The 17,849-nt window shown below is 54.8% G+C and overlaps 1 pseudogene; it reads left to right on the top strand.

The window, feature by feature from the left end:
• Nucleotides 1-207: 207 nt before the first annotated feature.
• Nucleotides 208-4,687, top strand: LOC101719610 (GRB2-associated-binding protein 2 pseudogene; annotated as a pseudogene).
• The last annotated feature ends 13,162 nt before the right edge of the window (nt 4,688-17,849 follow it).

The raw sequence follows: 17,849 nt of genomic DNA, 5'->3' as shown, positions 1-17,849 counted from the left end.
AGTTTTTACCTTATATTTCTTTTCTCAAATCTGTTAATTCTCCCTTCACCTTGTTTCCCTCTCTCTCTCTCTCTCGCTCTATATATATATGGTTAATTTGCATTTAAAAATTTGTTTAAAACAATGCTCATCAGCTGGGCATGGTGGCATGTGTCACTGGGAGGCTGAAGCAGGAGGATTGCTTGATCCCAGAGTTTGAGGCCAACCTAGACAATATAGCGAGATCCTGTTTCAAAAAGAAAAAAAAGGTCATGATACCTAAGGATTTTTTTTAAAGATTATGGACAAATATTTGTTAGATTAGGGCTGGGCATTTAGCTCAGTGGCACTGCACTTGCCTTGCTAGTGCAAAGTCCTGAGTTCAATCCCTGGTACTGGAAAAAAAAATGCCAAGAAAAGAATACTCAAGGACATTGAGGCAGAATCTAACAAATAAACAAGTTAACAAAATATATTTATATATAATTTTTTTTCTGGTACCAGAAAAAGACAGCGGGGAGCTGTATCCAAGAGCCGCACTAGAGGACTGAAGGCAGGCGGCCGGCTTTGGAGCAGAAGGACCTGAGCTCTTCGTGAGGACTGGAGGCTGGGCCTCCAGGCGGTTACGCAGAGGGCACGATGCTGTGCAGAGGGAGAGGAGACAAGAAAGCTGGCATGGGCACAGCTTGGAGGGCCCTGGGAGCTTACCGGCTGGAGAGGGCCCAAGAGGCGCTGCCGCAGAAGGGCTGTGGGCAGAGCGGGCGGCAGGTTGGATTCTGCAGCCAGGCCACCTGGGCTCAAGCCGTGGCTTCCACTTCTCCTGAGCCTGCCTCCTGGCTGGTTTAACGCAGACAGCGCCACAGAGCAGGGTGGGTGGGGCTGAGGGGAGCAGGCACAGTGCTTAGCCGTGCCCGGGTCAGCAGCCTGCAGCGCCCTCCTCCTGGGGCACAGCTGCTCTGCAAAGAAGCTGGCAGGCTCAGCAGCGCATCCTCCCTCCCTGCGAGGGGCTGATTCCGACCCATCCTCAGGACTGGGAGGGGAGCTGGATAGGCCAGGGGTCGGCTCAGTTTCTTCCAGAAGGCAATCCCTCGAGAATCCAAGCAGAGCTGCAGGCTGGCGCATGGCTAGAGAGCCAGGTACTGGGTGTGGATAACCTGAGTGTTGACCAGCAAGCTGGAAGAGGGCGCCTGCCTCTCCCTCATAGCCACTCAGTTTTGTTTCTTATTATGAAAGGGGCATGGGGAGGTACTGAGCTATATCAAGCTAGGTCGTCACCGAATGGCACTATCTTTAAAGCTGGAGCTACATATTTTGCCAATTACAATGGGAGAAATATGGTTCTTTCTACCCTGGAAAATAATTAAGCAAACAAACAGACTTTCTTCATTTGAAATTTTCTTTTTTTTTTTTTTGAGACAGGGTTTCGCTATGCAGTTTAGGCCGACCTTGAACTCACTGTGTAGCCCAGACTGGCCTTAAACTGGCAGTGATCCTCTTGCCTCAGCCTCCTGAGGGCTGGGATTACAGGTGTGTGTCACCACCCCGGGTCTGTTGTTTCTTAAACTGTTAACCTTTCATACTAGCAGATGACAGAAAGAAGTCTGAAAAAATAAATTAACATTGACAGGGAAACCGGGAGTAGATTATTGCTTTTGTTTCAGTGGATGCGCTGGGTTTGATCAAGTTTGTGTTGCTGACTTGTAAAATGGACTCATCTTGGCTATGACATTGGTCCTGAGTGTACATCACGGTTTCCTCTCCTATTCTACATCTAACAACATTCACTGCTCACTGTGTACTTTCTGTGCTTTATTCCATTTGTCCTATGAGGCGGGCAGTGGTATCCCTGTGTTATAGAAGAGGAAAGTGAAGCTGGAGGGGTTAGCTCTTGTAGGATCCCACAGGGAGTGCCCTGACTGAGGGACTCACCTCCCTACTTCAGCAGGAGATGTGGACCGCAGGCTGGAGCATCTCATCCCCACTGCCAGTCATAGCCTCTTGTCTCCCTCATGACAGGAACCGCCCCATGGCAGAGGGTACATGAACCCAGCGAAGCCACTCAGGGATCCTCCCTGGGGTAAGAGCAAAGTGCACAGTAACTATTTAAACACAACATTTATTACAGTAAAAGATACACTGCCGTTAATCCCCCTTAGAATAGTCCACCTTGCTTCAAATGCATGTATCCCATAATTCTTACCATATTCTCCAGAGTTATGGAAATCATCTCCTGCCTTTTTTTTTGTACCGGGGATTGAACTCAGGACCTTGCTCTTTGAGGCAGGCGGCGGAACCACTGAGCTACATCGCCGGCCCTTGTGAGTGTCTCTATGAGGTGTGATAAAAATATGGTAAATGCTGCTGCTGAGTTCCACCCAGAAAGCCAGGCTCAGGAAACGTTAGGGTCTCGGCCTCGGGCGGGGCCACCCCTCTCCTCCCGCCCGGCCGGCTGACCCGGCAGCCCGGCCTTGTCCGCGCCGCCCTGCAGCCGGAACTGTGCGCGGCGCTGGCGACATGGTGGGCACCAGCAGCTGAGGAAATCGCCCCAGAGAGGATGTTGAGGCGCTGTGCCTGAAGAAGCGCTGCTTTATCCTGAGGAGCAGCCGGATGAGCGGGGACCCAGGTGTGCTGCAGGACCACAAGGTGAGCTCTCCAAAAGCCCCTGAGGATCATCAGCCTGGACTCTGGGCAGGTGGATGCAGGCCTGACCTCAACAAGGAGCAGCTGCAGGACAGTTCTGTGTTTGATCTTAAGACCAGCGAGCGGACCTTTTGCCCGGGGGCTGGGACAGAAGAGAACGTGAATACGTGGGTCCTGAGCATCAGCCAGGTCTGTGGCTTCAATCAGGCTGAGGAAACCATGAGCCCCAGAGAGACATCTCGGCCAGCCACGGCCCACGCTCTTCTCTAGCTGAGTGCAGCAGCCCCGTCAGCACCTGCTCCGAGAGGGAGAGGCCTCCGCTCCTCACACTCCAGCCAGCCATCTCTGTTCACCTTTGAGCCTCCTGTGTCAGACCACACGCAGCCCCTGCCCACCAGCGCCTCAGGAGTGCCTCAGCCTGCACCAGTGCATGAGCTAGAGAACGGAAAACGCTCAGGGCACGAGGCAGAAGTGACACAGCCGTGGGGAAACTTGCCCAGGGCAGTGGACACGTGTCCTCAGGGCCAGTGTCAAGGCCATGGCTTCTCCAGCCTTCCAAACCAAGCCGGCACAATGCAGAATTCAGAGACAGTACCTGTGACCTCCCCAGAGCCGGGCCTCCCAGGGCTGCACCAAGGGTAGCTCGCAGGGTCTGAGACGGATGACGAAGACTTGTACAGCTTCAAGACACCCAGCACACACTGGGCCGGGAGTTGGGGGACCTCCTGGTGCACAATATGGATGTTCCAACCACTGCACTCAGCCTGCCAGATCCCTAGGACATTCACGCTGGACAGGAACCACAACGCCATGACGGTGCCCGCTCCTGGGGATTCAGCTATAGCTCCCCTCCTCGGCCCTCCAAGCCAAGTCAGGCAGAACACCTCGTGGGGCAGCCCTCAGCAGAGACCCTCAATCAGTGAAAACAGATTTGTTGCTGCCGACATCCCCAGGCGCAACACGCTGCCAGCAATGGACAGCAGCCAACTCCACGAGTCCCTTCCTGTGAGACCTATGCACGCCCTCCCCTCAGAGGGGAGAGCAGGCCGGCGTGCTGAGTCCACGACTGAGGGAATCACTTCTTTCCTGCCAGGGAAAACGCTCGTAGGTCGATCGGACAGTACCAGTTCTGAAGGCACCTACGTGTCCATGAACCCAGGTCCTTCCACCCTGCTGGCCACGGAGCGGGCAGGAGACAATTCTCAGAGTGTCTACACCCTCATGAGCCCAGGGCCACATCCCTTCAACCCACTGGGCTACTCATCGACAGCCCTTCCCGTGCACGGAGGCCCTGGCCAAGGAAGAGAGATCCAGCCCCCCGCAGGCCAACGCAACCTCAAGCCCGACCGGAAGGCCAAGCCAGCACCACTCGGCCTGAGAAGCAGCGGCGTCATCAACATGCTCCCCTTCGAGTCCCCTGTCTCCAAGTCTTGGTCAGGGCCAACCACACCGTCACCTCCGGCCCTCCCAGTACAGCCGTTCCATCTCCACTCAGCACCACAAGCACGGACTCAGGAGACCGTGAGGACAGTTGCATCTCTGTGCAAACCCAGGGTCTGCATCTCCCGTTCCCAGTGGCACCAGCAGTCCCGCCCCTAAGAGGAGCACTGGCAGCGCTGATTGCCTGGCCCTGACGTCCAGCCGGGCTCCCCAGCCCCGCCGAAAGCTGTCCATGTCATCTGTCACTTCAGACGGAAAGGTGGACTCCGTCCAGGTGGAAAAAGAAGACCAGGCCCTGCAGAACAGCATGCAGGAGTGGACAGCTGTGCGGCAGTCCTCAGCCTTCCAGGGGCGCCAAGCTGTGACCCGGGGGCCACCAAGCCCCAGGGGAGACGCAGGCAGCGCCTCCGAACTGGCTTCTCCCTGGCTCCTGTCCCTCCGCTTTCACTCCACTGGCCGCTCTGGCCTCAGCGCTTTTGACATCAGGGACCCTCACGTCTCCCTCGGGCAGGGCGGGCCTGATGGGGCCTTTCCTCTGCCCTTGGGCCCACGTGGCTTACCAATACTGGCCGTGCCTCCACCCACCTTAGTGAGGAGCTGCTGCCAAAAAGCTTCTGCCTGTCCTCGAGACCCGACTGTCCGCCAGAAGCTTGGAGGGAGGACAGCACCGGGCCTCTGAGCCAGGCTCCACTCCTCACGTGGTCACAGCCCCAGATCCTTCCCTGCACCTTTGGGCTACCTCCCCTAAGTCCCGAGGGGGACAGGCCAGGGAGCCCAGGAGCAGCAGAGCAAAGTGGACTTGGACTTTTTAATCCCTGTTTTTCTTGACAGGGGAGAGGCAAGGCCACCCAAAGATGAAAAGGATGAAGGTCCGAGGTGGTCTTCAGGGACGAGAAGTGGATTCCCAGGTGCAGAAGGACAGTTGATACCTTCAGGGCTTCCCTATTCCAGGCCACGGCCATGCAGGGCCATTGCTGGGGAATGGGAGAGGCAAAAGAATGAAGGACAAGGGGCAGGGATTTAGCTCAGTGGTTCCGGCCTCTGCCTTGCAAGTGTAAGGTCCCGAGTTTGATCCCCGGTACCAAAAAAAGAATGAAGGGCAAAATGAAGGAAAACTTGATAATGATGAGCAGCCGAGAATGACAGGGCCGGGGCCTGGATTGCCAAGGGCGCTGCAGTCAGGCCCCCCTGACACAGCCTGATGACACCACCCTGGGACGGACGTTGTCATCTTCCTGAGCATCCCTCGGAGGCTGGGCTGAGCCAGTGGCTCACGGTGTGGGAAGCCAGCATGGTGAGAGCTGGGGGATGTCATGTGGATGCAGGTGACGCAGGGGCTGAGGGAAACTGGGATGGGGCCCTGGGAGTGGTGCAGTGCAGGATGGAGCAGCTGCTGTGTGGCAGGCGACCCGAGGGCCAGTTCTGGGACTGAGAGGATGGCAGGTAAAGCAGCACCACACCTAAGAGGCGGGGGTATGGCTGGCAGCTCCTGCCTGGCTCTGCAGAGGAACGCAGTGGGCCTGGTGTCAAGCCCAGGGTGTGCTCCCGGCTCCTCTTCCCTCCATCCCCTAGCATTGCAGCTCCTGTGTTAAACTCAAACTTGCCCATAAAGATGGCTTGAAAGGCCACCAGAGCAGCAGGCATAGGAGACAGGGCACCACCAGAGCTAGGGGGAGATCTGAATCTTTATGTAGAAAGTTCCTGACCAACTTTCCAGGTATTTCAGAGGCAACGGGCCAGACAAAACGTTTCAGTTTGCCCTGGGGTGAACAGACCTCCCTGCAAAGAGAGGAGCTCCCACCATGCTTAGGGGGAGTGGCTGCACTCACATTCCGGCCCCAGGAGCAAACCCACCTCTGCAGACCAACGGCCTGGCCGTCACTTCCCGTGAGCCCCACGCTGGCACAAGTTATTTCCTCAGCAGCAGCCCTTCTGGTGTCAATTCAGAGCAACTCAAAGATCATTAAGCTGCTGTTGCTGAGGCCAGGCTCCGGTCTTAGGCACCAAGGCCACGGGGGCTAATCACACCTTGTCTCTGAACTTGAGGTCAAAATCAGTGAGAAAAAAGGACTAGGACACAAGGCAGTGGCGATGGCTATGAGAGGAGACATCAACGGAGCAGAAGGAACAAAGACTACTCTGGGAGGCTGGTGCCAGAGGGGAGGGGGATGATGACCAGGCAAGGTGGCTCGAGGGAAGGGGTGCCTGAGCTAGGCCTCGGTGACTGTCACTCTGCCTTCCCTGACTGTCCCTTTAGGGCTTTCCACCAGGCTCCAGCATGGCTGAGTTTTTAATGGTGCCTCGTGTGTTGACTCCATAGCGCCATAAATCTGTCACCGTGCTCTGAGTGTTAAGTGAGCGAAACTGGCTGGAGTGTGCAGACTAAGGTGCTCTGAAGTGGGTGGGCTCCAGGTGGCCTCCTTCCAGCTCTCGGTTCCTAGTTCCTGCTTCTACACACCTCTTAGGGTGCAGCTGGGGTACGGATGAAGGGAAGCGGAGCTCTGGTTCACGAGCCCCAGACTCCCTGCCCTAATGTGTACCTGTCCACCCCCCCCCCCCCCCGCCACCAGACGTGAACCCAGTTCAAACAACAGATCCTTTAGCTGCCCCTGGGTCCAAATTCACCTGCCTTGGCAGGGACTGAGACCCTGAATGGAGACGCCTTCTCACACGAGGATCCATCCTCGTCCGGGACGGTCTCCAGAGCAGCTTTCTTCACCCACTGTCTGCTCCACCTCAGGAAAAGTTGAGTGGGAACTGCGGAAAGGGAAGGGAGGTGCGGAGCCTCTCCTGGACTTCGGATACCTGTCAAAGGGTGGGTTAGACGGTCGCTGGAGCCCCTGATGGCTGTGCCAGGGGGACGTGAGGGGCGCTCCAGACTGCGTCGCCAGGGATGGGCAGTGCCCAGAGCATTAGCCACTTAACTCAGTCCCCTAGCTTGGTTTTGGTGACTTCTACATTTCAAACCACGAAGCCCAATTCTTAGACGCACCGCCATTCTACGGTTACTGCCTCAATTCCCGTCTGCCTTTGCCCCCTTCCCCTGCCGTGGGGCATAGGCTCAGCCCCGAGTGTGGCCTGCCCCCGCCCCCTTTGGCAGAGCTCTGGTGGGGTGCAGGCTCAGGGGACATTAGCTCTTCCTTCCTGCCTGGGCCTTCAGCTGCAAACGGGGAAGCGCGGCTGGCCCCACGGGGCTGCTTTTCTGGGACCCACCAGGTCCTTTGGGGGCCTGCTGGGGATTCATGCTGCCACACCGTACCTGGAGGTGTGTGCTCTTGTGGAATCTCTGGCTACTTGTGTCTCGAAACTTAGAATCATTTTGCACAGTGTCCCTGTGGGTTTGGAAAAGAAAATGGGCTAGAAGCAGCCCTATCTCCAGTTCTTGTCTTGTTGCCATTTAAATTGACATTTAATTTTTTCAAATCACTGTTAGTGCCTTAATAAGTTAAGTTATTAATGTATTGTTTTCTTTTTAAAAAATTTGTAGCACGTATGTATTTATCTTGTGAGTAGGTCGGGTGGGGTGGGAACATGTTCCAGTGGGTCATGTTTTTGCTGTGGTGACCCATACTATAGGCCTGCAGCTGGCAGGTCCCTTCTTACTGTGGTATTGAAGCAGGATGACAACAAAGTCCTTTAGAAATGCAACCCCCCCCCCCAAAAAAAACATTATGGTGTTTCCTCATTTACTTTATTCACTGGATCTGGCACCATGCAAATTCTGGCTTGTCCTCAAAGTCAAAATGACCATGAAACGCAAATGCTTTGAATTGATTCAGGACATTAGTCAGCGACAACAGTGTAACTAAAGACATGCATGAAAGAGGATTTCCAGAACTGCCTCAGAAAGTGGCAAGAATGGTGGGCTAGAACTGTACCTGGGGACGCATGCTTGTAATCCCAGGACTTGGGAGGCTCAGGCAGGAGCTTATGGAGCTCGAAGTTCGAAGCTAGTTTGGGCTACATAGTGAGTTCGAGGCCAGCCTGAGCTATATAACAAGATCCAGTCTCAAAACAAACAAACAACCCCCCCCCCAAAAAATGCAACGGGGATTATTTTGAGGGGATTAACGGCAATGTCTTTTACTATAAAATTTTTAAAAAGTAAGCATTCCCCATAGCTTTTGATCACCCCACGTGGTTTTTGATCATACCATGGAGTGCATTACATGGAGAGGGCCTGCTGTGCTATAGATAGACGCCAACATGCGAAGCGAGACTCTGGCCAACAGAAGGGTGGGCAAGAGTGTTGGGTTTTCTGATCTGGCCCTCAAGGCTGTTGTCAACTGAATGATCACAATGACCTTATGCTATACATAACACAACACCCTTTTGCTTCAGTGAGCTTGAGTAGAGTTTCTGTCTCTTGTAGTTGAAAGATCTTGATTAACATAATTAGAACATGGTGGAGTCAAGATCCAAATCCAGAATCCGAAGTCTTTTTTTTTTTTCGCTCGAATTTGGGACCTTGAGCTTTCGAGGTAGGAGGCAGAACCAGTGAGCTAAATCTTTGGCCCTGAAATCCGAAGTCTTAACTCCTCTGCAATAACCGTTTCCTAGTATTATACGTTGATCTCTTAAGAGGTCTTTCTCTAAACCACTTCCTTGTGAGCAGTGGCCCATAAATTTTAAAATCACTCTTATGGTCATGAGTCACCTGTCTTTTCCCGAAGCTGCCCTTGGTCCCTTTGTGAGAGTTATCAGGACACGCGGAACCCAGCTGTCCAGCAGCTGTTTCTGGAAAGCCCGAGGATCGCCGAGATGCCCACAGATTCCTGTTAGCACCGGTTTCGCCAGGCAGTGCTGTCCACCCTGCTCTGCAAGTGAAGGGGCCTGGCCCTGGACTCCAGCCCTAGGCAGGCCTGGCACCTGCTGGGACGCAGCTGGGCTCTGGCTGTGGGAGGCAAGGAGTTGGCAGCCAGGGTGGAAGTGACCTGGGCTCCGAGTCAGGTGCAGGCCTCCGTACACTGACTTCCCGTAAGGAGCCGGGTGGGAGGCACACCCTTAACCCGGTGTCGGTGTCTGAAGTGCGGAGTGCTGCGCCCTGCTGCTGCCTTCCTCTTCTCCTTCCTCCTCCTCCTCCTCCTCCTCAGCCAAGGGGATTTAATCTGACATTGAAATTCCGAAGTCTAACTGTTTTAGCCTAAGCTAAAAGTTATGCTTTTCTTGGTGATATCAAAATGCAGTAAACAGTCCCTCAGTGCATGCACAGGGTGACTCCAATGTATGACACAGGAATCCATATTTTATGGTAGAATCTTAGAAATATTAATTTCTTTCTGAGACAGTGTCTTGCTCTGTAGTTCAGGCTGGCCTTGAGCTCACAGTGATCCTCCTGGCTCAGCCTCCTGAGTGCTGGGACTACAGGTGTGCACCGCCAATCTTGGTGGAAATATTCATTTATTATGTGGCAACATGGATATTAGATTCTAAGTGAGTGGTGGCAAATGAATGGTGAATCCCAAAGGTTAACTAAAAACAAATTCCTAGTTTTATTTGTTTATTTTATTTTTTTGAGGCAGGGTCTCACTAAGTCGTGAAGTGGCCCAGGTTTGTGTCAAATCTGTGATCCTCCTGCCTCAGCCTTCTAGACTGCCATGCTACCTGGAGTGCCTGTGCTACGGGTGTGTGCTACCACGCTTGGCCACAAAGCCCTGATTTTAAAGAAAGCAAGGAGACGAACTGGGGTTCCTGGAGAGAAAAGGAAAAGGAAAATATTATATTTTCAAAAGGACAGGAATGTGAGTAGGAAGACGGGGACTGACACATGCTGACCTCTACAGTTTCATTCTTAAATGGAAATATGGGCGGGGGTGAGCTCAGTGGACAGTGCTCTCCTGGCGCTGCTGGGCTCCGGGGCAGCTCCCCAACGCCGCAAAAAGCAAATCAAACCAAAAGGGAAACTTAGATCCTGGAGTCAGATGCGCGGCTGTGGGTACCTTGCCATCACTGAACAGAAAGTGAGACTGCTGTGAGGCTCCTTGACGGGGCCTGAAGGGAACAGCCCTATCAAAGTCCGGCTGTAGTTAAGGTGTAAGGCAATTGTGTTGACGCTTTTAATCAGGTGTAGTTTTAATGTATTTCCATGTTTGTCTGTCTGTCTATCTGCAGTATTGGGGATTAAACCCAGGGCTTTTGCCCTGAGCTACACTCCCAGCCCATTTAATTTTCTAAAAACACTTGAGACAGGATCTTACTAAATTGCTAAATGCCCAAGCTGTGCTCCAACTCATAATTCTCCTGTGTGTTGCCATTTAAAAAAATTCCCTTCTTCTCTTCCTCCTTTTCTCTCTTTTTCTTGAGAACGGGAGTCCTGCTAAAATGTCCCAGCTGGCCGCAGGCCAGTGATTCCCCTCCCTCAGCTTTCCGAGCAGCTGGGATTGCAGGCAGTTGCCTGCCCACGGGTAACCATTTACAACCCATCAAGGTCACTTTTAAATAAATTTCCACTGTTTGGGAATGATGCTTGAACGACTGATGGTGTAAATGTACTTGCTAACTTATGGCATTTTAAGATTATAAATGCCACAACAATTTAATATATCTTGTATTGGTTAATTGGTATTTGAGATAAGTACAATTTTCTTTCTGCATAGCACTTTGGAAAAAGTGCCTTGGATATAATTTCTCATCATAGGTTGCTTTCCTAACTTGTATTAGGACTCTTATTTAAAAATCTAATCAAGAGAGTTACTTCGTATCTCAACCAAAAGTCCAGCTAATCTGACTTCTTCTCCATCCTGATTTGCTTGCTTGCTTATTTATTTATTTATTTATATATCTATTTACTTTTGAGACAGGGTCTCACTTTTTCTTTTTGTTTATTTATTTTCTTTTTTCTTTTTTTTTCTTTTTTTGGTACTGGGGATCAAACTCAGGTCCTTTTGCTTACAAGGCAGGCGGCAGAACCACAGGGTCTTGCTGTGTAGCCCAGGCTGGCCTCGAACTAGCAGCAGTCCTGCTTCAGCCTCCCAAGTGCTGGGATTACAGGCATGTGCCACCACACCTTGATTTTTTTTGTTTTTGGACTGGGGATTGAACTGGGGTCCTTGTGCTTACAAGGCAGGCAGTGAAACCACTGAGCTAAATCCCTGACCCTGTTTTTTTTTTTTTGAGACAGGGTCTCATTGTCTAGCTCAGGCTGGCCTTGGACGCACTATGCAGCCCAGGTGGGGTCTCAAACTTACGGCAATCCTCCTGCCTCAGCCTCCCAGATTATGAGCATGTGCAAACACACTCAGCTCTTCATTTCTATTTTCTTCAATATCCATCTCCTCTTTATCAAAATTCTTCGATTCCGAAGGCTTTCTTTTTGGTTTTGGGGATTGAATCCAGGACCTTCACACTGAGCTACATCCCCAGCCCTTTTATTTATTTATTTTTAAAATTTTGAGACAGGGCCTTAGTAAGTTGCAAAATGCCCAATTTTAAAATTTTGAGACAGGGTTCACTAAATCACTAAATTGATCAGACTGAGCTCGAACTTGTGTTTCTCCTGCCCCCCCCCCCCCAGAGTGCTGAGATTACAGGCGTGTACCACCACATCTGGTATCATCTTTTTTTTTTGGTACTGAGGATTGAACCCCAGTTCTTGTGCTTGCACAGCAGGCAACGAAACCACTGAGCTAAATCCCCGGCAGGCCGTATCTTTCTTTTTTGGTGGAGTTCATAGTGGATTTGACAAAGCGCATGACTCAGAGGCTTAAACATCAGCTCTGTGGTATAGACAGTGGATTTGCATTCCTGGAATATCTTTGGAATCACCCTTGTTGTGGCTGTATCTAGAGGTCCCCCAAAGCCTCATGGGGTCACAGGTGGGGCTTTTCGGAGGTGGCTGGATCTAGGGTGTGTGCTGCTGGGATCAAGGATGTGATGCTGGGATGGATTCACTGTGTGATGCTAGGGTTAAGGCTGCCCCACCCTGGGTGTGAGTGCCTTTAGGGTGAGTAACCCGGAAGCTGGAAGGATACAGGGGACAGAAAAAAGGTCGTGCTTGTGGTTTGTTGCCTGCTGCTTTCCGCTTGCTCTGCTTTGCCTTGGACTGTTTCTCCTCTGTGACTCCCCTCATCCCAAGCCTTGGGGCGGCTGGCTGTGAACTGAAACCTCTGTGAACTGTGAGCCAAATAAGCCTGTCCCCTTTACCTTTGGGTGTTGGATATTTCGTCTCAGCAACGAGAAAAGTACCTAAGACGGCCCTTGGCTGTGACTCTCTTTCCATAATTTCCTGCTTACACCGGCCTGCTTTCTGTTCAGAGGGGCAGGCATTTGGCACCATCTTCTGAGCTTCCTCAAAAAGGCTGTCCATGAAGTACTCACAATTCATTTGTTGATTATCACTAAGAGGTTGCTTGGGAGATCCAGTCTCACAAAACAGCCCTTTATTTCTTTATTTACCTATTTATTTATTGTGGTGCTGGGGATCAAACCCAGGGCCGCACTCTACCACTGAGCTACATCTCTGGTCCCGTTCTTCTATTATACTTTGAAGATTATCTAATTTTTAAAAATTTCCTCTTTTTTTTGGAGACATGATCTCATCATGTAGCCCAGGCTGGCCTTGAACTTGCAGCAGTCCTCCTGCCTCAGCCTCCTGAGTGCTGGGATCACAGGTGTGCCCTTCCACACTTGGATCCCGATTATCTGAGTTTTAAATGCTCTTTTGCCTTAGTTTATCAGTTTACGGTACAGGATCCTGGAGTGAGGGATGAGGGAGGAATCTGGGGCTTAGGGTCTCCCTCCAGGGCCCCTGTGTCCGCCTGTCCCACGGCGCTCGGCCCCAAACCCCTTTCCCGGGTCACAGACGGTGGTGGGGTGGTTGGAGGGCGGTGCAGAAGGACCCCTTGGAGGAATAATTCTGGTTAATGGTGTAGACCCTTCGGAGTCGGCGGTGGAGAAGGGAGAGGCCTGAGTGCTGTGGGTGCTAACTGTTCACACATTTTCTCCTGGATTCTGAGGAGGTCTCAGGTCAGGCTGCCAGTCAGAGGATGGGAGTTGGCGCTAAGGCCCGAGCGATCTGGCCCCCCACCCCCAGCCCCGCGTCGCCCAGCGCCTTCCCAGCCCGGCGCCTCGCCCGCAGGCGGAGGCTGCTCTGGAGGAGCCCCCGTCAGTGCGAGCGCCCTGTGTGCTCCTGCACACCCTGCTCCGGGGCGTGGGGAGGCTGGGAAGCGGCTTCAGAGCTGAGCTGGTGCCGAGCTGCAGGTGTGACCAGGGCACTGGCAGGTGGCCGGGCTCGGCCTGGGCGCGCTGGGGCACACCGGGCGAGTGTGCCCGGCAGGCTGCGTGGCCGGCAGGCATCCTGCTCAAGGCTGCCTCTTGCAGGCGACCAGCCGCTGAGCATCTAATCCCAGAGGGACCTGACGGCTCGGTCGTGAACGTCGGGAGTGGCGGCGGGAAGGGCAGAGCCTGGGCGTGTCCGGGCGGGACGGAGGCTCGGCGGGGTTGAGGGCGAGGGGACCAGCCCGAGCTGCCTGGAAGGCTGGAGCAGCAGGGGCTGCGGGCTGCTGAGGTCTGGGTCCTGGGTGGGTAGGGTTCTTTGTTCTTCTCACAGGAGAAGCCCGAAGGCCCCGGGAGATGAACATGTCTTCCAGCTTACTCCAAATCCAGGCCACCGCGAAGTTCAAGAGGAAAAGATGCCAGAGCCAGAGAGGCCGCAGAGGCGGGGTCCTGGGCGGCAGGTGAGAGGTGAGAGAAGGGCTGATGGGGGCGCTGGGGCCCCACGGATCTCCGATGCTTGGTGCTCACAGAGGAGGTGTAAGACTGTTAAACACCTGCGTTGGAGGGTTGCCTCCTCCCTGACTGACCCTGAGTTCTGAGCCTTGATTTCCCCGTTAAGCTCTGGAAGATTACAATGACTTCCTGTGAATTAAGTGGGACGATGTACCGAAATTGTGCGGCACATAGCAAAGAGAATCCATGCATTCAGTAAGAATGGCAAACTCAAGCCAGGCGCGGCGGTGCACACCTGTCACCCCAGCACCCCAGGAGGCTGAGGCAGGGGGTGGCAATTGCAGCCCAGCCTGGTGACTTAGTGGCTCTGACTACATCTAAAATAAAAAACAAAAAGGCTGGGGGTGCAGTGAAGGGTCAGTTCCTACAAACGTGCACACACACACACAGACGCACATGCGCACACACAGAAGAGCACCAGGCCCAGGATGATGGAGCCCAGCGTGAGAATGTGTGTTGTCTCACGCTGAACATGCATCAGGGCATAGCTACAGATCTGACGAATAAAATGGGCCACATCACTTCTTGGCCTCTCGGCTAAGATCAAGTGTAAAACTAGGGTCATAAATGATGTAGTGCAGTTTGTAACAGAGTATTTCAGAGTTTATTTTGGGGTGCAGGGGATGATCCTTGTGCTGAAACAGTCTGAGTGTCGAGCTGTGGTACAGCTCACCCCAGGCCAGAGGCTGAGTCAGGCAGTGCCGGGCACACCTGGCATTTGCTCCGCTCTGTACTGCCCCAGGGGCCGAGTAGGCGGGCTGACCTTGGCAGTGTCTCATACCTGACGCCTGCTTCCCTCTGGCCCGGGCTTCCTGGGCTTTTCAAACAGCTTTCTGGTGTCTGGCTTCTATGTAGGGCAACCTGGGCTTCTCAGCGGGGGTGTGCAGGAAACCTCTGCTGCGAGGCTCCCCGGAGATGAATCAGCCCTGCCTCCTCCTTGAGGACGGCGGAGAAGGGGCGGGTGAGGGAGGGAGAGCCAGGACCAGCCTGTGATGGCACATGACAGCCACCAGAGGGCAGCAGCCAGGCAGGCAAACCTTCCGGCACTTGTACAGTAGCTGGGTGAGGGTTGGACAGAACGTGAAGTGAGCACCCCGCTTCTCAGGCAGGGCATGGGCATAGTCCTTGCCTTCGATGTCCCCACTGCCTGCTGTGTCCTGGCTTCTCTGCCTCGTGGAGAACTGAAGAACTAGCACAGGAAGTGACAACAGGCCTGTCCTCCCTTGGGGATGCAGTGGCTCCAGGCTGCACAGCAGTCAGCCTCAGGGACATGGCCATCGAATGGACGCAGTTCTGGTCTCTGTCCCTGAGGTGAGACCGTGGCTGTGGACAGGCCCCCGATGCTGGCTCTACACAGCCCCATCACCTCGTGCCTTTCCCGCTGGCGCCTTCTCTGCTCTTTGTCCTCCCTCCCCACTTCCCTTTCATAGTCCCTTGGCCACTCTTTCTCTCCAGTTTTCCATGACTGCTTCTTTGTTCCTTTTTGTTTGCCTCCTGTCTGTGCCCTGTCTGCTGGGGAGTTTGCTCAGCCCCTTCCTGGGGTCCCGGGGGTGGCATGCTTCCTGCGTCCCTCCTCAGGGACTGGTAGCTGTTTTCCACCTAGTGTCTCAATTCCACTCCTGGGAACTGAGGAGCTATTCTTTGCTAGCGTAATCAGTGATGTGATTTCGGGCAGTGAGAAGGTCTCCCCCTCCCTGGCTCCTAAACAGTATCCGAGTGGCCCCCTGCTGCCATTCAGCAGCTATCAACACTGTGGGCGTCTGGTGTGGGCGAGACCCTTTGCTCTCGCAGAATGAATAAGGCCCAGCACCAGGGCACACGAGTGACACTCTGAAGAGGGTTGCCCTGAGCACACGGGGACCGGGCGCTTTGTGTGGGACAGATCAGGCAGAAAGGCGGTCTGGTTGGGGTGTGGGAAGGCTCCACCGAGTGGCTGGCATTTAACTGGCCTTTAAGGGGTTGCTGGGACCCCCACTTTCTCTCCATCCCTGTCTGGTCCTGGAGCCTGAAACTAGGATCTTTGCACAGAACTCCATCCTCAGACCTTTTCTTTTATTTGCTTGAGACAGGGTCTTGCTAAGTTGCTGAATTGCCCAGGCTGGGCTCAAACTTGTGACCCTCCCTACTCAGCCTCCCAGAGTGTGGGTCTACGGGTGTGGGGCATGAGCCATCGTGCCAGCAGGAGAGGTGCTGTGGCTGGGCACGGTCGCCTTCTGAGCAGAGGGAGCAGCGTAAGCCAGGTGCCTGCCAGGCGGGTTTGTGCGTGTCCCTGGGTGTGTTGCAGGCGCAGAGAACCAGGCAGGCAGGGGATGTCAGGGAGGGTGGAAAGCAGTGGGGCAGAGTCTGGGGGACGCGCAGTTGAGAGGGAAGATCACTGGGGGCAGCAACACACTGCCCCGCCTCGGTCCTTACCCGCTTCTACTGAGTTGTGCCCGAAGAAGCTTTTGACGGAAGGGAAATAGCGCGAGGCGGTCGGTCAGGGGCCTGGTGGAGGAGGGGCCTGTGAGCCCCTTCCGGGGGCGAGAGGAGCACGAGCCCGAGACCCGAGACCCGAGACCCGAGACCCACTCCGTGTCCGCGGCCCTGGCTGGCTCGCCCGCCCCGGCCTGCCCTCGGCCTGCCCTGGCTGGTGTGGCCCTCCCATCTCCTGGCTGGCGGGGAGGGGCCTCAGCCTGGTGCTCCTGGACTCGGTTTCCAGCGGCCGCCGCCCTGGCCCTGGGGAGTGGGGTGTGCCGCTGACTCACTGCCTGGGCATCCGGGCCTGGAACCTCGGGTGAGTCACCTCGGGTGGGGAAGCTGCGTGACAGATGGAGGGGAGGGCAGCTCCTCCAGGCAGGGCGGGCCGGCTGGGGCTGGGACCGGCTGGACAGGGGCCTGGGAGGGGCAGGTGAAGCTTCTCCCCTGGGAGCCTCTGCGCTGGCTGGGGTGCGTGTGCTGTTTGCCCTCCCCTGGTGTGGGGAGGGCATTGGGGGCGGGAGGCAGCTGGACGGCTTCGGCCCCTGCCTCAGGCCTGGCCTCCAGCCCCTCACTTTCAGCTCTGGAGGAGGGTGTCCTCCCTGCCCACCCGGGTTTCGGGGAAGAAGCTGAGATTTCCTGCTGTCCCTGAAAGCCCTCTGGGCTCCCTTGCGCTCCACGCCGAGTCGAGTCGGAGTCCGTCGCCCCAGCTGTGGCTGCACGCAGCAATCCCCATTTCTCCCTGCAAGGAACTGCTAACGTCCCCAGTCGCCTGTTACCTCATGAGAGGTATTCCAGTAGGGCACTAAGTGGCTGTGTCTCCCGCCCTCTGACATTAGCCCTTCTGTCCTCTCTTGATGGTCCCCAGCTTCCTAAAGATGGCCCCAGATTGCTACACACATCTGCACATGCGCACGCACAGGAGCACAGGGCTGGGCATTCCCCCCGCTCTTTGTCCCTGCAGTCTCTGACACAGGCGTGAGCTGCTGCCCACAGGCATGTCATGAGACTGAGGCCTGGCCCCAGAATAGGGCTGCTTCCCCTCCCCAGCCCGTCTCCTTGCGGCTGCTGTGGCCTGGGTGCCTCTGGGGCCACCCTGGGCTGGGCCCAGGGCTCTCTCCTCCAGCTGGTGGCTGAGTTGCAGCCTGGAAGGAGGAAGGTGAGAGAGTAGGCGGGTGGCAGGGGCCAGGCTAGGCAAGATCAGGTTAGGGCAGGTCCAGCTGGTGCAGATGCAGATGTGGCGGCCAGTGGGCTGGCTTATGAATCCCCACCCCAGCTGCCTAGGCCCAGGCTCCCTCCTGGGCCTCTGCCACCTGGTTTGGTGAGTGCCTCCGTCTAGGTCATGGTCTCATCTCTGTCCCTGCCTTGAGCCTGGTCTGCACACTTCTCTCTCTGGCTTCTTTGGTTCGAGCAGCCCCCAGCCTCTCTGGGCCTCTCCCGTTGGGGGAACCCTCTGTGAAGTGTCAGATAGAGGGATGATTCTCCAGGTTCCTCTTCGAGTCTCAGTTGGGGCTTACTCTGAGGCTGTCTTTTGGGTTAGTCCTGGGGTGTCTCAGTGAGGGCCTCGCTGGGTGTCCAGGCCTGTATCCTAGGAGGTGATGGATACCTAA

This window comes from Heterocephalus glaber, unplaced genomic scaffold, assembly GCF_053883595.1.
Source record: "Heterocephalus glaber isolate CG9 unplaced genomic scaffold, H.glaber_assembly_v1.0 deba00001795, whole genome shotgun sequence".
Classification (NCBI taxonomy): Eukaryota; Metazoa; Chordata; class Mammalia; order Rodentia; family Bathyergidae; genus Heterocephalus; species Heterocephalus glaber.
This window is presented reverse-complemented; position numbering and strand designations above follow the sequence as displayed.